The sequence below is a fragment of the Artibeus jamaicensis genome, unplaced genomic scaffold, assembly GCF_021234435.1.
Source record: "Artibeus jamaicensis isolate MK-2021 breed Jamaican fruit bat unplaced genomic scaffold, CSHL_Jam_final scaffold_584, whole genome shotgun sequence".
Lineage (NCBI taxonomy): Eukaryota > Metazoa > Chordata > Mammalia > Chiroptera > Phyllostomidae > Artibeus > Artibeus jamaicensis.
In genome coordinates, this window is record NW_026522048.1 from 5,901,103 (window position 1) to 5,922,092 (window position 20,990).

The 20,990-nt window shown below is 34.2% G+C and overlaps 1 protein-coding gene and 1 non-coding gene across 2 annotated transcripts in view; both read right to left on the bottom strand.

Moving 5' to 3' along the window:
* LRRIQ1 (leucine rich repeats and IQ motif containing 1) overlaps positions 1 to 20,990 on the bottom strand; it is a 216,455-nt gene that overhangs the window by 39,539 nt on the left and 155,926 nt on the right. The gene's annotated exons all lie outside the window — the stretch shown is intronic.
* On the bottom strand, positions 11,800 to 11,901 carry LOC128626417 (U6 spliceosomal RNA). Its single transcript, XR_008390367.1, has one exon. It is a non-coding gene; the product is annotated as a U6 spliceosomal RNA (small nuclear RNA).

Consider the following 20,990-nt stretch of genomic DNA (forward strand, 5'->3'; position numbering starts at 1 on the left):
TGCAACCAACATTTTATAAGTGTTTTTATTTTTATAATTAACAAATTCAAAGAATTATTTTTGGCAGACCTAGAATTCTAGTATAAAAGAGTAACTGCCTAGTATGATGTCTTTCCAGGCTTACTGTAAGGTACAATTGTTCTTATACCAGTTTTATCCATATGCAGAATTTATAAATATATTGAAGGTACTTTAAAATAGAATTTTAATTTTACATAAAACTAAGCTTGTTTGTATAAGATAATATACTATTTTAAGTTAGGAATACAATTTTTATCAGGATTATATGTCTATTATGCCACAGTAGCTGTTTCAGAGATGGAGGGGGAACTATAATAGTAAAACTGTTCTGGAAAATATGAAAAGGAGAAATTATTAAGGTAAAAATACAAGGTAACAAATGTAAAAGAAAATAAAATACTTAAAAAAGAAAAAAACTCAACCTTAAATATAACTTAAGGTTATATTTATTTTTTAGAGAGAGGGGAAGGCAGGGAGGAGGAGAGGGAGAGAAACATTAGTGTGGGAGAGATACATCATTTGGTTGCCTCTGGCATGTGCCCCCACAGGGACCCAGCCTGCAACCCAGGCATGTGCCCTGACTTGCTGGGAATTGAACTGGTGACTTTTTGGTGCTCAGGCCAGCGCTCAACGCACTGAGCCACATCAACCAGGGCTATATTTGTATTTTTTAAAAAAGTTACAGACACTGCTGCTACATCAGTGCCATGTGCTTCAGAGGTCCACTGAAGACCTGTAGTTTTACAACCCTCTTTCATGAACTTGATGTTTCAGGTTGGTTCATTTTTGGTGCCACCACAATGTTTTGGGACTTAGTGCTGTAGGTTTGATAAATAGTACACCAGAGAAATGTACCTCTTGAAAACTAACTCATGATAATCTAATTCACAAGAATGCTACAATTTAAAACCTGACATTTAAAATGTCAACTGATTAATGTGAGCTATTCTTTCGCCATAGATCCTCATACATAGAAAGTAACCTTATGTTTTCAAGCTGTTTGGAAAACAAATGAAGCATGGTGCAAAGCTTATTTTGAATACTAGGCGCAGAAGCTCACACACTTACACACATGCACACACAAGCTTAGCACTTGTCATTCTGACTATGTGAGGAGAATACAGCTGTCACGCTTTTTCCCTTAAAAGAAGATGTTACAGTTAGTAAAATAACTCTAGTTTTCAATCTAAATGGATAATGGAGGAACTTCTCTGGAAAGCTAAAAATGAGAATGTTTATTTCTCTAAACTCTATGCTAATTCTAAATGACATTTATGTTTCCAAAACAACCATACCCCTTGCATCCTGAGCTGAAGCCAACCCATCTATATCTGGGATACAGGAGGAACAACTACTTCACTTACAAGGGCTGACCATTGAATCTGTGAGCAGGCACCGTTTTGATAAATGGCTTTATAGGTACACAGAAAGTAGAAAAAAGATTTAAACAGAGGGAAGATTTGGTGTTGTTACACCCAGTTACTGCACAGCATTAAGTCTCTTCACAAGCAGAGTCCAAGATTTCTATCCCTTTTCTCGGTTAACTCGATCAGATGTTGGACCCAGCAGTGCAGTGACAGAAATAGTGAGGACTCAGTGACCCCCATAATAAACAGAGCACACAGCTGGGCCCTTATTCTTTTCATGCAGAGAATCCTTTTGTAACAAGTGTACTTTTAGTTAAAGATAAAAATTATGAGTGTCTTCCTGTTTTTTAAAATAGCAACACAGCCCTGGCTGCTGTGGCTCAGTGGACTGAGTGCCACTGGTTTGATTCATGGTCAGGCTACAAGCTTCGGTTGCAGGCCAGGTCCCCAGTTGGGGGGGTTCGAGGGGCAACAGGACAACTGATTGATGTTTCTCTTCGCACATTGATGTTTCTCTCCCCCTCTCTTTCTCCCTCCCTACCCCACTTTCTGAAAATATATAAATAAAATCTTTTAAAAATATTAAAAATAAATACAAATAGTGACAATATATTTATGATATTCACTTTTTAAAGTACTCATTTTGGAAAGTTTTCCTCAGCTCTACAATAACACTCTATAAACCCTAACTCAACCAAGATTTTAGACAACTATCCCCAAGTAAAGATAAGAGATTTTACTGTAAGGGTTCAATTTATATTAACCACTTTAACCCTAAGGCACAGATTGGTAGACTGGCATGAGCTCAGTGTGAGGAACAAAGCAAACACAGTGACAGAGTTGGCTGGATGAACTTGAAGATACTGCAATTCAAATGCTGCAGGAAATGATTCTGTTCAGGCTAAACCATTCCAGGACCACTTCTCTCACTGAGAGAGAAAAAAGTAAGATGTACTCTTTGAAGCTTGCAGAAGAAGTCCTGCTTTTTGCATCTGGAGTAGGAAAAATAATAGTGACCCGGATTAATTACTTAACGAATTCTTCAGCATTTAGTCAGGCTGCCCAATAAATCTTTCAGTTTAGGAGCAACACCATGCTGCCTGCAGAGAGTGAAACCCTTTAGCTACTGTGCTTTCCTACTCCTCTGGGTATTGTTCCATTAATTTCTTATATCTCCAACCAAAGAAAAAGGTCTTCTTTTGATTCCTGCTCTCCCCTAATTACTACTGTTTATATACGCTCATTTACTTCTAAACACACATTTGTGTGATTTTATTTAAACTAACTGTTAAACTCTTTATTACAAAAACAATAGAATGTCACTATAGGCAATTTAGAAAATAAATAAAAGGAAAAAGAAAAAAAAAAGAACCCCCCCCCAAATTTCAATATCCAAATACAACCCCTGGATAACATTTTTTAAGGGATTCCCTTGCATTTTTTTTCATAGAATTGTTTCACTTTGTTTTTTTGTTTACAATTTTCAGTTAGTACTATAACAAATAAATTACATGTAATATAAATCTCATCCTAAACATACCTTTAGTGGTTTTATACTATAATGTACAAATCTATTACATAAGTTTGTAATTAACCCATTTAATTAATTTATTTGTTCAGGTGGAATTAAAAATAACATGTCTAAAACTATAAATATTTTGAGGAACTTGATATAATCTACCTTGTTCAGTAGTTTTAAAAGCTTTCATCAATTTACCACATACTATATAAAGTTTCTCATTCTGCTGAGCCCCTGATCAACACTGGGATAATACATATTTAAAGCTGTTGATAATTTGACAAAAATATACAATATGATCTTAATTTACATGCCTTTATGGCTAGTGATATTTTATATTACCTCATACAATTATTTATAGGTCATAGAGTATAAATATATTTCTTGTTCTCAATTTTTTGCAGGATCTTAATATTTTCATTTTTGCTTTCAGTTGACTATTAGTGATCTTTTATCTGTATCATTGGTGCAAATATTTACTCCTGCCCATTATTTGGTTTTAGTTTCTACTCTACTTTCCAAAGGGGATTTTTTTCTCTAGGAAAACACATTTATCTATTTGCAAAATATTTTCTAAACTACAAGCCATCCCTCCCCTTATAATTTATAGGCTTGTATCTCCAAATTCAGTAAACTCATATAAAATGAGAAACAAAATTTCACAAATTCTATAATCTCCTAATATTTTGATTTTCACACTAAAAGATATTAGTTATTTTTTTAAAGTCTACTCTCAGTCTCTATTTTTTTACTTTCCATTGCCTCTTTAATTTATTGCAATATTACTTTGTGAAACTGAAATTGTCTTTACTAAGGATGCCTTAAATTGTCTTCCACAAACACATTTATTCCTCATCTTCATAGACCTCTTTGCTGGATTCAACTACATGGACCATTTCCTTTGTCTTGAAAACTCTTCTCTCCAGAGCTTTGGAACAGCAGACTTTTGAGGGGTCCTTCTTTAGAGACTCCTATATATGGTGTTGCTCCTCATTCTACAAGTGCCTAAGAACCCACACACTCTACTCTATGTCCGGCACTGTGCTGGCTTCTGAGGGTAGTGAACTAGATAGAAATTGTATATTACCTTATGGGGTTGGCAGCCTAGAAGACTGGGTATCGCCAACTATATCTTATTTGTGTTGTCATATCCAGCTGAACTTCAAAATTACAACTTGTTTTTACCATTATCATCCCATTAAGTCTGTTTTTCCCTGAATTCCCAAGGCATCCAGACAAGATATTTCAGAGTCAACCTGGATTCCTTATTCCTTAAGTACCAACACCTAATAAGAAATTGGTCTAGTTCACCTGCTGGGTATCACACTATCATCCGGCTCCTCCTTGCCTTGCCTGCTGCCCCTGTTTTATTCAGGCTTACTTTCTGAACAGGAATAATCTGTGTGTGATGACATATATGAAAAGGACCTTTCTCATCTACCAGAGTAGAAGAAGCACCCCTCGTCCTAAGACTAAGGCTCTCAACTATGCTCCTGAATCCCAAGCATTCCATGTAATTTAGGATTTCTTGATATCAGTATTTTATTTTCTTCTGTATTCCCAGAACCTCTTAAAAATGGCTTTGTTTTTGCTACTGTTCTCTCTTCTTCCTAATCAGATAAACTTCCTGAAATAGGAACAAAGCCCTATCTCTGTTGGCTTGCTGGCATTCATGCTTAAGTTCACTGCAATATGGCTTCCTCCCCATTCATTTCACTGGAACTGTTCACACAGAGATCACTAATACTGCTAAAATTTTGGAACTGTTTGAAGTTCTTCTTTACTGACTCCTCTATAAGATTATATACTCTTGTCCACTCCTTCCTTCTTAAAAAGCTTATTTCCTTTGGGTTTTGTTTCATTATATTCTCCACGCTTCTCTCTGACCTTTTGTCTTAATCTTAGTCTCCTTCAAGGGCTCCTCTTCCTACCTCATCCCTTCCAGTTTCAGAATTCTTCTTTAGGGTCCTATTCTAGCTTCAGCTTATTCTTCGGCTATCCTTTCTCCTGCATGAGGACATCCATTCAACTTCTTCAATCACTTTCTCTATCGACTTCTACCCAGAACTTCTCCACTTACATATCCAAGATAACTTAAACCCTGTGCGTAAAAAAGCTGAACCTGTGTATTGGTCCGCCCTTCCAAATTGCTACCATGCTGCCACCATTGTCAATGTAGAACTCAGAAACCAGAGTGTGACACTGAAACAGCATTCTTCCTCACTTTCCAACTGCATATTTTACCTCCTAAATTCTTTTCAATCTATCAAACCTCTTGTTTTCCTATGGCCCCTGTTTTAATTCAGGCTACCTTATCTCCTCTGAATTACTTTAACAACCTCTCACTGGTTTTTTTGTTCTGGTCTTGTTTCCACATATATTATTTCATAAGGCAAATGGTCTTGTGAAAGTACAAATCTAATTATGCTACTTCATAGATTAAACTCCTGGCTCTGCATTGCTTTTAGTTAATATTCAAAAATTTTTATATAACACGCAGGCCTTGCATATACCTTCAAGCACATCTGTTATGTTCCTGCCATCCAGATATATTGTAATTACTCAAAATGATCTCTTTTGCTCATAGACCTTATGCTGGGGATTATCCATTTTACCAATGACATTCTTGCTTCAGATCTTCAGGTCTTAGCTGAGAAATTACACTGTTTGGGGTAAGCTCCTAGTCTTTTAACAGTGCATTCCTTACCCAAACTAGGTAAGAGATATCCTCCAAAGGATCCTATGGAGATCCCATGATAACATCTATAACATTACATTTTACTTTTCCTATTAAATGTGTCTGTTTGCCTACTAGAATGTAAGCTATTTAAATGGTACATAGTAGTATGGTACACAATAACTAGTGGTGAGAATTGTTATAGAGCTAGAATGTGGAATTTTCACATGCATGCAAACCTGTGCATTGTGAAGGATGACATATCCCTAAACATGATTAACTTAATTATTAGAACAGAAACTTCACTTCTGTAAGTCTGAATTGGACTGGAATAAAAACTGATGTCTGACAGCATCACTTGCATGGAGGAGTGATGGGGGACAGGGAAAGTTTCCGTACTGTGTCCTCTGCCAGAAAACGCTCCATCAATCTCCCTGGGAAGGGAAGACAACCATGTCCCAACTTCCCAAGCTCTGACTGCCTCGCTTTGCAACCTACCACCTTCACCACCCCCCACCCAGTGGAGTCAGTCGAGTTACTTAGGCCCCACAAATCTGAGGCTGCTTATACTGAGAATTTGGAAAATGAAGATGATAGAAACACTGGGTGTGTTAGGATTCTGGACTCCACTTATAATATCCCTAACTGTTGGGTTCTCCTGCTGCAACTTTTCTTGGACAGTGACTTATTTTTATTCTTTGAGCAGGGAATGTTTCCTCCCACTCCTCTTTCACCTGCCAGGTTCAAGAAACTTAGTGGACATTTTTTCCCACATGGGCAATAACATGGCAATTTTGCATGGAGTGATAGCTTCTCTTACTGTCACATGGTGCCTCAGGTAAACCCTCACTGAAGTGATGCTCCTGGCAAATTTTAGTCATGGTTGCTGTGTCATAACAAGAAAGAACATCATTGCCTACTCAGAAGACCAAGAAACCCGCTGTTCATTATATGTTTTAAATACCTGTCATATCATCATTATGGAGGATGTCTTAAGCATTATTCTAGAACTTAGGCTTTGGGATATCTGAGTACTAATTTTTAAATATTTCTTAAAATTTTAAGATGTTTACCTTGTCTGTTTACTTTTGTGTGTGTTATTTTTCTAAGCTGTAGAAAGCATTTGAGTGGAAATCAAACTAGAAAACTTGAGCACAGGACAATGCCCACCTTTCCATATATATATACTAAATTTTTCCTAAGAAAAACTGATATTACTATTTAATTGAGACAGAAATGCATCTATTATTTATTATATTAGGAAAGCAAACAATGCCCACTATTTTGATATTGTATAAAAGCTACTTTTAAATCAAAATATTTAGGTTTTGATATTTATATAATCAATAGAAGGTACATTTATATTTTTAATGGTGCAGTTTACTGTGTGTATGTGTTTTTTTACATATTTACCTACTACATATGGACTTTGTATGTTTTAATAATTGTTACATGTAAAAACAAATATAAATGTTATTCTTTAGCTGGTACAAACCTAATACCTCTCATTTTTAATGAGTATTTTACCTTTAAAAACAAGTAAAAAAGCACACTGACCTTAGTTTAAAATTAAGTAAACTTATTTTTAACAAAAAAAGTCTGAAAAAAAGTAACATGTAAGACAATAAAATACTGAGAAATTTGAAGCTGTTCACTATTTCTGTTTCCACAATTTCAAATATTTATCTTGGTGTATATATTTACTTCAACAGAACTGATTTATTTTGCTTTTAATAAATATAATCCTGACTTTAATATTTAGAGATGCTTAAACTAGTTGGTTTTTATCTCAAAAAGTTAGCAAAATAGAACACATATTTTGATATAGTGTGTATATATATATAATTTGCATATATAGTTTCATAATTTTATTTCAATGTTCTACAATTATGGTGTTAGTTTTTGTTTTTATAGTAATCCAGCCTTGCTTTCACTTCCTGTCTAAATTCTTATTTAGAGAGTTATTTCAATTTTTACAAAGACAGACTATTTAAAATGTTTCTCCGGTGATAGAAAAACTTACATCTAGGAAAGCATTGCAGCGTGAAACTGGTTATTTGGACAAATGGGAAATGAATTGTGCAGTGGGTTTCTGTTATCTGCTGAGTGTTATTACTGAATAAGTGGTTTAATGGTGCTTCAAAGAATTGACAACTAAAGGTATCAAATTAAAAACAAAAACAAAAGAAAAACTATTCTGTTATATAGGCTATTTTATAAAATGTTCACAAGGTATGCAATCCTAGAGAAAAGCAGTTCAGCTTTAAAGAAGTACACCAAAAGAGTCTTTTTTTAAATTAATGGAAATATTCTTCTCTTCATGAAAAGCAAAATAATTGTCCATTAAACCCATATGCTTCAAATAAATCAGTTTTCTAAATTTTCAATATAGCATATTTTATACAGAGGGATATTAAGGTTCAACTGTCATTTGGGGCACACAAAAAAAGCTAATTATTTATATTTTTATACATATGGCAACTTTCCCATGACTATTTTCTTTTCCTTTAATGGCTTTTCTCAGTAATACAATAATAAAATACTCTTAGTTTCATGGACGGAGATGAGTTCATTTCTTTACCAAAAGCTTTTGGAGGACACGACTGCGTGCTGAGCAAAATGCTTCCTATGATGGAAATATTTTTGGTAACGTTGATAAATGGCTGATTCTATGTATCTTAATGCTGGAAATACTAAAAATGTGATTTACATTATAAAGTAAAAGTGGTCTGTATGTGTTTATTAAAAGAAGTTATTGCATCATACGTCACAAATAAAGCACAACTAAAATTGGGGTTTGGCATACATGTTCCACTAACAGAATTTTAAATTCATTAACATTTGTATAAATACTTGTTGATAGGCTGTTTATGGCTCCTTCCTAAACCAAGCCAGTGTGTGCTTGGAATGCTGACAGCACTGGCAAGAAACCAGCAACTCTCTAAGAGCCATTTGCGTGTGACAGGCAACATCCCTATTCTTTTAAAATATATTAAAGATAGATGTAATTGATCACTAAGGAAAAATGACTTCATGAATAAAGAAGAGGAGTGTTGGTACAAAAGTTTAAAAACAGAAATTTTGGGAATAGAGCCAAAGCTATATGGAAGGGTGGAAGGCTAACTGCATCACTAATCACTCCTTTACATATTTTACTCTATTTTCAGGCTGCAAGAGTTAAAAAAAAAGCAGTAGATTGAAAAATACTTGCTATTCCCTGATATTTGAATTACTTTTCAAAATTCATTTATTTGGGGGCTTCGGTAGCACATAGAGTATATGAATGTCCTTTATGAAAGGAAGGAAAAATAAAAGTTATTAAATTCTATCTTTTAAAAGATATGGAATCTGCAGACACAATATTCACTATTATGGAACTGCTATATTTAAGTAAATGTCCATGGAATAACAAAAATACCCTTTTACAAAGTGGATGTTAGTGTACTTATTAACCAACTATAATAAATGTTTTTTAGTCAACTTATGTACAATTCTACCTGAAAGCATATGTTTTGCCATTTGTATTGTTCAGCTGATTTGTATCTCTTCATTCATGTCCTTATAGCAGAATACCAAATACTACATAAAGGGTGGGTCTTTGATTTCTTCTGTGAGAGGTGCATAGCTCAGGGGGGAGGAATTAGCCAAAGAACATATATGTATAACCCATAGACACAGAGAACAGTGTGGTGATGGCCAGAGGGGAGGGAAGTAGGGAGTGGGTGGAGGTGGCGGAACGGAGGGGAATGAGGACATCTGTAACAGCAATAAAAATTAAGTTAAAAAAGTAATATAAAAAAGAAAATCAAAGGTTGGTAAATTTGTATAGATATTAATTTATAATGTGTCTCCATGTTTGCTGTTAAGTAGGGCTGGGACCAGGGTAAAGCAGGACTAGTTAAATGGGACAAATGAAATATTTCGTTTAGGCACAGAATTTAAGGTAGTAACAAAAAAAATCAATAATCAAATAAATATTTTAATGTAATATTTTAAAATGAAAACTATGTAAAAACCTATAATGGAAAAATACCAAAATTTGAAATGACAGGGTCAGATAGTGATGTTCTGAGATCTACTGAAGCCTGAGGTAAAAGGAAAAATCAGCAATATTAATTCTTTTCTGCCATGGCATTAATAGATTTACCCACATCTAATAAATATTAATGTATCAACAGGATATTGTTTTTAGAACTATTATTGCTTAAAATTGCTTTCTACTGCTTTCCGTGAATCAGGCATACCACTTAATTTTTCACTAGAAGAGGCCTTAGAAATGTGACTTATGAGAAGTTAGAGAATAAATTAATTCATTTTTAAAGAAGAGACTTCACCTTATAGTCAGCTTTCAATCTGCCTAGCAACTACCTTGCACATAGTTAAGTTGGTTTTTCACTGATTACCTGGAAAATGTTAGACACATTATTTACCTTCTTTCTGCATTAGTTTGCTCCTCTTAAAATGCACATAGTAATATATAATAATAGGCTACATATAATGACTAAAATATATTAATGATTTAATAGCTGTAGCCATTTTACTGTGTTTTTTTTTTAAGTAAAAAAAACTCCCTTATGCATAGTCTTTATGCCATCTCAGTTGCCACATAGGAAGACTTACCGACCCTCGAGGTGAGACTATCTGCAGAAGTCTGTAAACCCTGGACCAAGGACAGGGTTCCAGGGAGACCCTGGTGGAAGGGGAGACTCCAGGATCAGCCACCAAACTAGACAAAACAATAGTCTGGGGGCGACCTCTGGAAGTCCTCATTACCAGAACTCTAAATCTGTGACAGGTATTTTTTTAATGTATTTTATTTCATAATATATAAAAGCTTTACTGTGTCTTTAATAAAGAAAAAATAATTTCCAAAAGATAAGAAGGGTACACAGTCCTAATTGATTCAAAGTTATTTCAAATAATTTTTAGCAATTGCTCAGTAATAACCCTGACAGAAGTTCCATTGATATGATTCTCTCCTGTTTCACTTTTTCAATTTAATTATTCTTGGAAAATATTCCTTTATCCAACTCAGACTCCCTCAGGGAGTGTTAATGTAGTAGGTCATCTAAACTAGGGCCCACCTGATAGAATAATGCTTGATGATGTAAGCAGCTTGGCTTTTAAAATAACACAGACTTAGTGGCCACATCAATTCTACTGCCACCTGCTTTTGTTTATTTGGGGTTTTCTTTGTTTGTTTTGTTATAATGTTAGACTTCAGATCCCTGACATATCTAAAAATTTCTACTTATTGGTAAAAAGTAATCTTTAATTCTACTCATTGATATATTTAATTGAAGGCCACGTAGAGTTGGTTAATTTCCTTTAATAGGTTTATTTGCAAAGAAGCTGACGAGTGGTATTATATTGATACATTAATATAGGGGCTTGGTGAAAAAATTAAACATTTATACTTGATCTTAGCCAAAGGCTGAGAAGCAATTAAACATTAAAAAAATATTATTATACTCACTACTTTTTATAAAACAGAAATTCTCATGACACGCATCTATACACTCACATGCATTTTTCAATGTCTATTAGATTTTTGTATCTGATGATTTCTATATGTCAAATTTAGAATACAAATATGCTTCTGTTAGAAAGAAATAATATCATATAAAATACTGAGTGCTTATTAAGTATTGCTTTCATTATAAAAAGCAATAAATAAATGTAAGTAAAAATAATTTTCTTTCACACTTTGAGTGAGAACATATTAGAGTTATAAACTTGTTACTAAAATTATTGTTTTCCTTAGGTAATAATTTAAGTAATTATCCCCATAGCCTATTGAAGATGTAAGAGTTTTCTAAGTGAATACTCCGTGAATGACAAATTTTAATTTTTTATCATATTATCTTTAAAAATATAGAATTTTGTTTTACACAGAAGAACTTCATATGTGTATGAATCGGAGCCTCCATTCATATATATCACTTTTAATTGAAAAAAATAGGTTAAAGCATTACTGATCCACTCACTCTCTAGTAGAGAAAGAAGTCAAGATAAGGCATTATAGATCTTCCTATAAACAAAGTTAACTTTTAGCTTTAAACTATTTACATAAATATTGATTTGTGGAAGCAAATCATTTTTTGGAAGGAGAAATTGAGGGTGGGATTTTAAGCTTGAAGGGCCCTCACCTCAAATGGAAAAGTCACCTCATTTATCAAGACTGTTTTGTCACCCATAAACATTAGAAGGGAAAGCCACATACAGAATGATTCATGAATTTGCATGTCATCCTTGTGCAGGGGCTATGCTAAGCTTACTCCTTCCAGTTTTATGACTGTATATGCGCTGCAGATACAAGGGCTTGAAAGCCCTTTTTAATTACTTCTATTCTATTGTGATACACACAATGTATACAAAATATTATATATACTACATGATTATAATTTCAAGGTTTATAAACAAATACAATATTTAATTATGGAAATTATATGAATTATAAATAATTTGAAATAATTATATAAATAAAATACACATAACTATCCTCTGCTATAAAACATGATATGATATGTTTCCTGGGATAAGGCTGGCTTGTGCTAATTCCCATTAATATGTTTTAAGATCATACCCACAGCCAGGCACATCTGACACATTATTATAGTCCTAAAGTATTATAAGTTAGTGTTTCTCAAAACTACTATAGAGTTTATAAGCAATAATTATACACCCAGGATTCCTAACAGCATTCCACAAATCAACTAATATATGATATAAAATATGCACAAGCTTAAAGAACAGTTCATAAAGCAAGATGATTCCATTATATAGTTACACATACCCTTTACTGGTAATTCCTTTTTTCTTAAGCTATGAAATTAATGTTTTTCTGTCAAGAAATTTGTGGGTTTGAGATGTGATTCCACTTTAAGGTAGAAGAAAGTTTGCCTGACATCCCTTATAAATTTTAGGTCAGGAAAAAAGGGCTTTATTATTCATAGCACAAAAAGTAGCGTGAACATTAGCATATTTGTATTGGTTTTCTTTGCTTCTAAATTTCCAGAGTTTCAGTGAAGTTGTTCAGGTAGATGCTGATCTCACGATAGGTTTTTTATTTTTACTTTATTTTATTTTATTTATTTATTTGTAGACCGAGGGGAAGGGAAGGGGAAAGAAAGAGAGAGGCACACATCACTGTTTGGTTGCCTTTCGTGCGACCCCTACTGGGGACCTGGCCTGCAACACAGGCATGTGCGCTGACTGGGAAGCAAACTGCAGACTCTTTGCTTCGGGGTCCAGCCCTCAATCCACTGAGCCGCACCAGCCTGAGACTCATGTTAGGTTTTTGATCCAAACTTAGGGACCTCAAATATTTTATAGTGTGTTGCAAATTAATCTGTCTTCTGTACTGATGCAAAAACATTTTCCTTATTATATTGGACTGCAAGCAAACCTGTCCTCTGCTTCAGAGGAGATACCAGCTCTGTCCTCTTAGGCTGTTTGGTATATAAACATTTTTTAAAGTGTCTGGAACAAAAGGGTAGTTAGTGCCACCCTTCTAGGATGTTCAGAAATGCAAGAGAATTGTCTCACTATACTACCCCTAGATCAATTTTTGAATGTGGAACCAATGACCTACCTTTCCTTTCCTTTTATTAGAATTCAGACTAAAGTGACCTTGTAGATATAGTTAACATAACCAAAATATTATATTCCATCTAGCGTTGATATTTTTGAGTGTTCAATTTGTAAAAAAAAATCTACTTATGAAATTGTTTTCTAATTTGAAAAATAAACTAATAAACTAAGCCAAACCATTTATATTTAAGTTTAAAAAAGAAAAGAAAAAAGCAAAAAATTCTACCTTTACATAAAAATATTGTTTTATAACTTTATTGTAGTATAGAAACACGTGTAGCTAAAAATTATTTGTCTTTCAGTGAGCATAGATAAATATGCTCTAAATAGTCACAAATATCTTTATTATCCAAATGTGTGAAAGAAAGCCATTCTTCAGAAAGTATTATATTTACCAGAGGAAAAGTACAGAGTTTGAGAGTACTATGGTTTTTGAAGAATTCATACATAATTTCTGATGACTACAAAGTTTACTGTACTGATTCATTCACATAATTTAACAACTAAATAGGTTTAGTAGAAATTTACTTACTCCTCTGAGACCAAATATGGAAAATTTTATTTCAAAATTATCCCTTATTTTTCCAAAAGTTATTCACAAGAGAAAAAGAAATTCTGTGTTATTTATTACAGCTGGTATATTGAGGACATTTTTAAAATGTCATTTATTTCCATATTCAGAAATATGACATTAAGGGAAACTGTGTGGGAAAATATGGCTTCAATGAAGTGGAAACATTGTGTGCTTTGGAATCAGCCAGATGTAGGTTCAAATTCATACTCTTCTTAATAAACTCAAACTTCAGCTGCACTTTTCAAAAATATGGGGATAATTACATTTTTCTTACAAGGACATTTGAAGATTCAATGAGATATATAAAGTCCTGAAAGAGTATTCTGGTTGCTCAACAAATAGCATTTTATTTTATTTTCCTATGAAGCAGTTACCTCAAAATAGGAAGAATATTAGATATCAATTCTTCAGGCATAGAAACTTACTAGAGCTCCTTATCATCTTGTTTAATTAAGGATTTGTCTTTGAATACTTATTCTATCTACATTTAGAGATAAATTTAGAAATGAAAATAAGTTTCTTTCATAATAAAAAACACAATTTTTTTCAAATGAGGAAACTGAGATTCACAAAAGTTAAGAATTTCCCCAGGATGCAACAGCTAGCTAGTGACACATCAGAAACCTTTGAAGTATTAAACTTGTCCCTTTTTTACTATATTGCCAGTGAGTTTAGAGTTGTTTGAGACCATAGCTGAGTGCTTATTTTTCATGTTCATAAGGATCAAGAATGCCCTCGAATACATTCCTTTGAGTTATAGAGTTGGAAAACAGAAAAAATTTCTTAAGTCTCCACAAATAAATGCTAATACTTCAGGTCATATGAGTCCTGAGGAAAGCTCAGGCTTATAACATTACATAACAGTTTAAAATAGAGTGTACTGCCTTGGGAGATTACTAGCTAATTGTATAGATAATGCATACTAACAGTAGACCAGGTCCACTGATTTTTTTCTTCAGTTAATCTACTTTTATGTTTAATCCATCTATTGAGTTTCCAATATTAATTATAAATCATTTTATGATTTCATTAATATTTAATTTCTAGAATTGCTAACCAGTTTTTTCAAAGATTCCTAATTTTACTATTGTCTTACATTTTACTAGCTTCAGTATATATTTAATACATCTTTATGTATGGAAATACATTAACATTATATATTTCATCAAGTTAAAGATCTGTATGTTTTATTCTGTAGCTGGTGAGTGTACTACATTCATGATTCAAAGGACTGATTTTCTACTTTGTTTTTTCTATTGGTTCTCACTCCAGTGGCTTCTCCCCACCAATATGTTTGGTAATTTTGTTATTGTTTTAGTTTATTTTCTTTATATAAATATACGATAATGTGGATTTTTAGAGGGGAATTTAAACTATCCAACTCAGGAAGGTTTTGGACTGCCTCTGCCAGGTAGTAGCAGGCCCAGTCCCACTGCCCCTGGAGAGATCGCTCGTAAACCACCGCTCACCACGCCCACCTGGGGTGGGAGGCACAGGAGGTTCACAGTCATTTCTGTGGAAAACAACACAATAACTAATAAGTTATGATATAAGAATAAACTCTGTGTTTTGCATACTCACAACCATAAATGTATTTTTGCCCTACCCTGTATTTGTGGTATACTTGTATAATTTTTTAACATTTATTTTTAATAAAAAGTCTGCTAAAGATATAGAACTTGATGATTTGATATACATAGATGTAGTGAAATGATTACTACAGAAAAGTTAATTGACATATCTTGTTATTTGGTGGACAAGGGGGGCCCCCAAAAAACCAAATTTATTTATAGAAAATTGTGAATTTATTCTTACATGTTTAACTTCAGTCACCTTCACCTCCTTTTGCTGTAGTACACCTATTGAGACATTTTTTCCACTGCTCAAAACAGTTGTTGAGCTCATCAATCCTTTTCACCATTTTTTGTTTCACCTTTTCCATATCTGCACAAAGTTTCCCTTTGAGGACTTCTTGCATCCCAGGAAAGAAAAAAAAAGTCAATCAGGGTGAGACCAGGTGAATAGCAGGGTAGGGCATGGGAGTCAGGCCATTTTGGCTCAAGAACTGCTGAACACTCAGAGTAGTGTGGGCAGGTGAGCTCATGAGTCAGCCACCATAAAACAGGCCAACATTCTGAAAGAGTCTTCACGAAAAAATTCACTGAAGCTAAATGTAGCCTCTCACAATGCCAGCTGGCACACTGACACAGATGGGCTCCTAGCAAGGGAAGCCTGTACTACAAGGGGCCTGCCCTTCAGAAGATAATTCCATTTTTTGTGTGTCACTCCTTGTGTGTGTATGTGATGAGAGCACCTGAAATCTACTCTCAGTAAATTTTCAGTATTCAATATAGTATTAACTATAGTCATCATTAGATCTCTAGATCTACTCACCCTTACATTCATGTTTTCATGTTATTTCTGACTTCTGGGGAATTCTCTACCTTTGTTGCTAGGGAAGAATGAAGAGGCAGAGTATAGAGGATTTTTAGAGCAGTAAAACTCTTTTGCATGATACCATAATGATGGATACATGTCATTACACATTTTCTCAAACCCATGGAAATAAGCGCATACCCAAAGTGAGCCCTCATGTAAACTGTGGACTTGGGTGATGATGTGTCATGGTAAGTCCCTGTTGGTAACAAACCACCCTCTCTGGAGAAGGATGTTTACAGGGGGGCAGCCTGTGTATGTGGGAGGTACATGGGGACCCTTCACTTTCTGCTCAGTTTTGCTGTGAACCTAAACTTTTTTTAAAAGTCTATGGCAGAGCTTTTAAAACTAGTATTCTAGCTGACCACTACATGCATATGTAGTTCACTACAGTGCCTGAAACAAATCTCTTTAACAATTGCTGTGCAAGCAGAAGCTCCATACCCCAAGGCCAGTAGATGACACATTTCTGTGAGAGTATGTGTGTGATACGGCTGGCAGTGACATTTGGAGGCAGAGATAAGATTCTAGTGGCAGTTAACAGTTGTCATTTTCTACTGAGGACTTACATGCCCAAGTGGTCCACACACTTCGGTACATTGTCCCACAAGGACTCTGGGAGGTGCACAATAAAATTGGCATTTTCAATGTAAGAAGGCTTCAGCTCAGAAAGACTACATATAACATTGCAGAGTAAGTGGCAGAGCCAAGAATTTAAGATTAGTCTCCAACCAAAATATTTCTTAAATATATTAGCCTAATTCTTTTTTTCTTCCCATCAGAAAAAGTAAGTTCAGGTCCCAATCTACCCTCATATGTAGAATTTGGGAGTCAGGTATTACTTTTATGCTTTCTATCAAAATTTATTATTTTTTTATTTAGTCACTGCATACATGTTTTTCCTACTGTTTGTATCTTTTTGAGGCTGGAGAATAACATGCTTTCATCTTTTTAATAGTCTAATATCAAAAGCCATGTAATTTTGTTCCTTTGCTTTTCAAGATTTCTTTCAATTCTTCAATTACTTAATACTTTCTGTTTGCTTGTGTTCTAGGTTTCCCTGCTATTACTGAAACTCTCTTTTCCCTTCTACACTTTTCTTCGTGCTCATATTATGGCAATACCACTTATAACATTTCTGACAATATGAAGAAAGTTTAGGTAGTCTACAAAGGCACTTTTTGGAAGGGTCATTCCATTCATAGAGTAACATCAGATCTACCAAAGCAGTGTCAATATTCAGTGTGTACTCTCAGTACTGAATCTAGCTGTTTTCTTCTTAGCTTCATCTGTAGTCTCATGCTAGCCATTCTCCGATGTGAGCTACTTGGCTTACCAAGTAGCATACCATGGTATTCCCTGGCTGAGGGACTGTTGGAATTGTCTGTTTATCTTTTACTGGGCTTTTGCTTTTTTTTAATTTGGTCTTTAAATCTCACAAATTTTGTGCCTTGCTCAGATTTGAGATTCCCCACCTTGTTCTGTCTCTTTTACTTAAGGCATCAGTTTAGAATAAGGTTTGCAGAACTGGAGAGGTAGCATTGCTTTACTGGGTTTTATTTCTTCTTCCATAAATCTGGGGATCACAATTACTTTGCCTTATTCTCCAAGTTGAATCATCTTAAAAGACAGATGTGTGAAAGCGGTGATGTGAAAACTTTTAAAGCTTTATGACATGGTACTAACCAATCAGAAAGGACCCTGGTTTTGAACTGGAGCAGAGTTCCAGAGGACCGCTACTGTGCAGGGCATTAACCCTTTGGTTACTGAATACCATAAACTTGGGGAGAGATTTCCACAGGAGGAGCACAACAGCCACAGTGGAGGGGTGGCTGTGATGGGGAGAGCTTCGGGAAGCAGCTATTTACCAACAGATAAGAACTAATTCCAGTCATACTTAGATATGCTAGTCTTATGTCAGCTCTATTTAATTGCTCTCCAAATTTTAGACCATATTATTTCATAGTATCTACGATGTTTTGATCTTGATCTTCCTGGAAAATGACAGATGAAGGTTTTCACATAATGTGTCAGCTGCCACCTGGCTAACAGCAACTTCTAAGCCTTCATCTATTATAAGATGCTGAGCACAAAGAAGTTAACATGTAAAAAATATATACATATTGGAATCAATTAAATACTAGTTTATCAATATTTTACTAGCACACTGTATTCTATTATGGAAAATGTAATTATCCATAGCAGTCAATCTTGGATCATTAAATTATGCTACCCAAAACAAGATTTATGCTACATATTTTTTGATGGTTACTCTAATATAAATTTGATACATTTTATGTGAATTGCTTAAGTTTCTTTTTGAATGCCTATAATTTATTCTAAGAGCTGAAGATCTAGCTGTTACCCAACAGAGTACTGAACTTCAGCAGCGAATAAAATACATTTTAGTTGCAGCTATGAAATATGTACCTCTGCATGTAATATGCACTAAGGACAAGTCAGTGAGTTCTGGGTTCAGTAGGAGTGAATAAGGGAATTATCCGTTGCTAGCGTCTAACCAGGTACACTGTTCTGACAATGTGCCTTGTGAAGCTCTAGGCTTCCCAGATGCATCTCAGAGGCTGCTAAGGGAAGCAGCCAGGAGATCGGGCCTACTGCCTAAACCAGAGCAGATGTGCTCTTTGCTGTTTTACACACTATATTGAATTTTGGGTAATATTTCATTCAAAGAAAGAGGTTTTTCTGCTAAAATATAAAGTTGGAAAATCATTCATCTGGTGGACACAGCGTAATCTCAGCATGAAAATGTTTAAATTAAATTTCCAACTCTACCGCCCATTTATAATTTGACTTCAAATAACCAAACCATGTCTAAACACATGACTGACAAACAAATGATTCCAAATGATTCTAATCTGAGCTTTCAGCTAAACTGTGAATAAAGCTATGCAAATTATTCTATTTGGGCTGCTGTGCAGGAAACAGCCTCATCCCATACTGCGATTATAAGAATTCTGAAACAATCCTGTACCCATTATGTGTAGGGAAGTCCATGTTTTCTCCTCCTGTGGGAGGCATGTGAAAAAAGGAAATCGCCATAATAATAATAACAATTACAATATGCACGGGGAGTTGTGACATGCCTTGCACATTACATTAATTTTTACTTAATTCTTTAAAAAACTCTGAGTGATACGCTCCACTTTCAAGGTAAGAGAATAGAGGTTCACAGAATTATGTACTAGTTTGCCCTGGCGACAATGGTGAAGCTATGATATAAAGCCAGTGATCTTCCTGAGTGGTCTGATGGTTATCCTCATTTCGCTATGCCTTGCTGCCTCTCTACATCAATTTTCTACAACCTGGACAGAGTAAGAGGAGGGAAAGAAGTGGATGGTAAAAAGCAGTGTGTTCTTTCAGGCAGGCAAACGTATGCAGGTAAATAATTGTTACATATGTAAAATTTAAAAAATGTACTAAAATAATAAACCTGCTTGAAAAATAAGTAAATATGTGTTTTAAAAACTAATAAAGCACACGTTTCTCCTTTTGCAAAAAAATTTTGTTGCATATTTCACTGCTTGCAAAATGCTACTATTAAAGTAATCAGACAGATGTATATACACAAAATAACAGTTTTATACCATGGCAGGATAGCCTGTATGTGGAACTCAGAGTAAGGGGGCCGACAAATCTATGCAGGCCAAGCAACCTTCCTGGCTAGGGACCAGGAGTTACGCTTGTTATTCAGAACTCTCAAGGGTGCTGTGCAATCAGAGGTCACAATCGAGGCAACAGAAGCAATGTCATCGTATCAGAGAATGGGCCAATTCAGATGTGGTCCCTAACAGTCACTGAGGTCAAGGCTTGCGGCAAATAATTGTATTAAATGGGAATATTCCCTGCACACTTTTAGAATTGTCATCTGAACAAACAAGTCCAGGTCATCGGTAGGTTAAATCTGAGTTCTTCTTTCTGGTATTAGGGGCTTCCTTTCCAGGCTTAATCCCTTACACTTTTTAAACTTACAACTGCAATTTTTTTTTGATCAGGTAAATGCTCAGTATTTCTTTTTGTCTTCTGACCTTAACAGCATTCATTTAAATTCATGTACTTGTCATTAAATCCCATTTTACTATTTGTTCTTAAATGTAATTTAAAATTTTTAACTATAGCAAATACAATTTAAACTTTGTATCTTTAATGCATAAATGTCATTGTGCTTAAAATAACAAGAAAAATCATCTTAATTCAAATTAATTACAAGTTTTATCAGTTAATTAGCACCCATGCTTAATTACATATACCTTATATAACAGTAATTAAATTCAAACAGTAATTTTAGATACAAGATGCAAAATTTATAATTAATAATTAATATAAAACAAATGCTGTATTTATAAATAAGTAGCTAAAACATGCATTTAAATCAAATAGGGAAAATAAAATATTTATGGAATAGAGTTTCATTCAGGTTTATGTGAGACACATGATGTAAAATATTAATTAGTTCACATTTTCCTCATAGCAACTTGGAATTTATTAGTTATCATCACTACCTTGTAAGAAACCTCAGATCACATTTGAAGATTTAGTTTTAATTTTTGTTTATGCTTTTAATATAATGATAAACATTTAAAACATCTTTAGTTATGCTATTATTTTAATATTACTTAATTTAAATAAAAATCCTTGAGAGATTATTCTTATTGCAAATTTTACTTTTTTATATACCTTCCACAAATTATGCTTGAAAACTGTATACTCTGGGGTTCCTTTGTGATTACATCATTTCAAAAAGTAAGAAAGTCAAGAATTTGATGCATGGTTTTATTTTACATT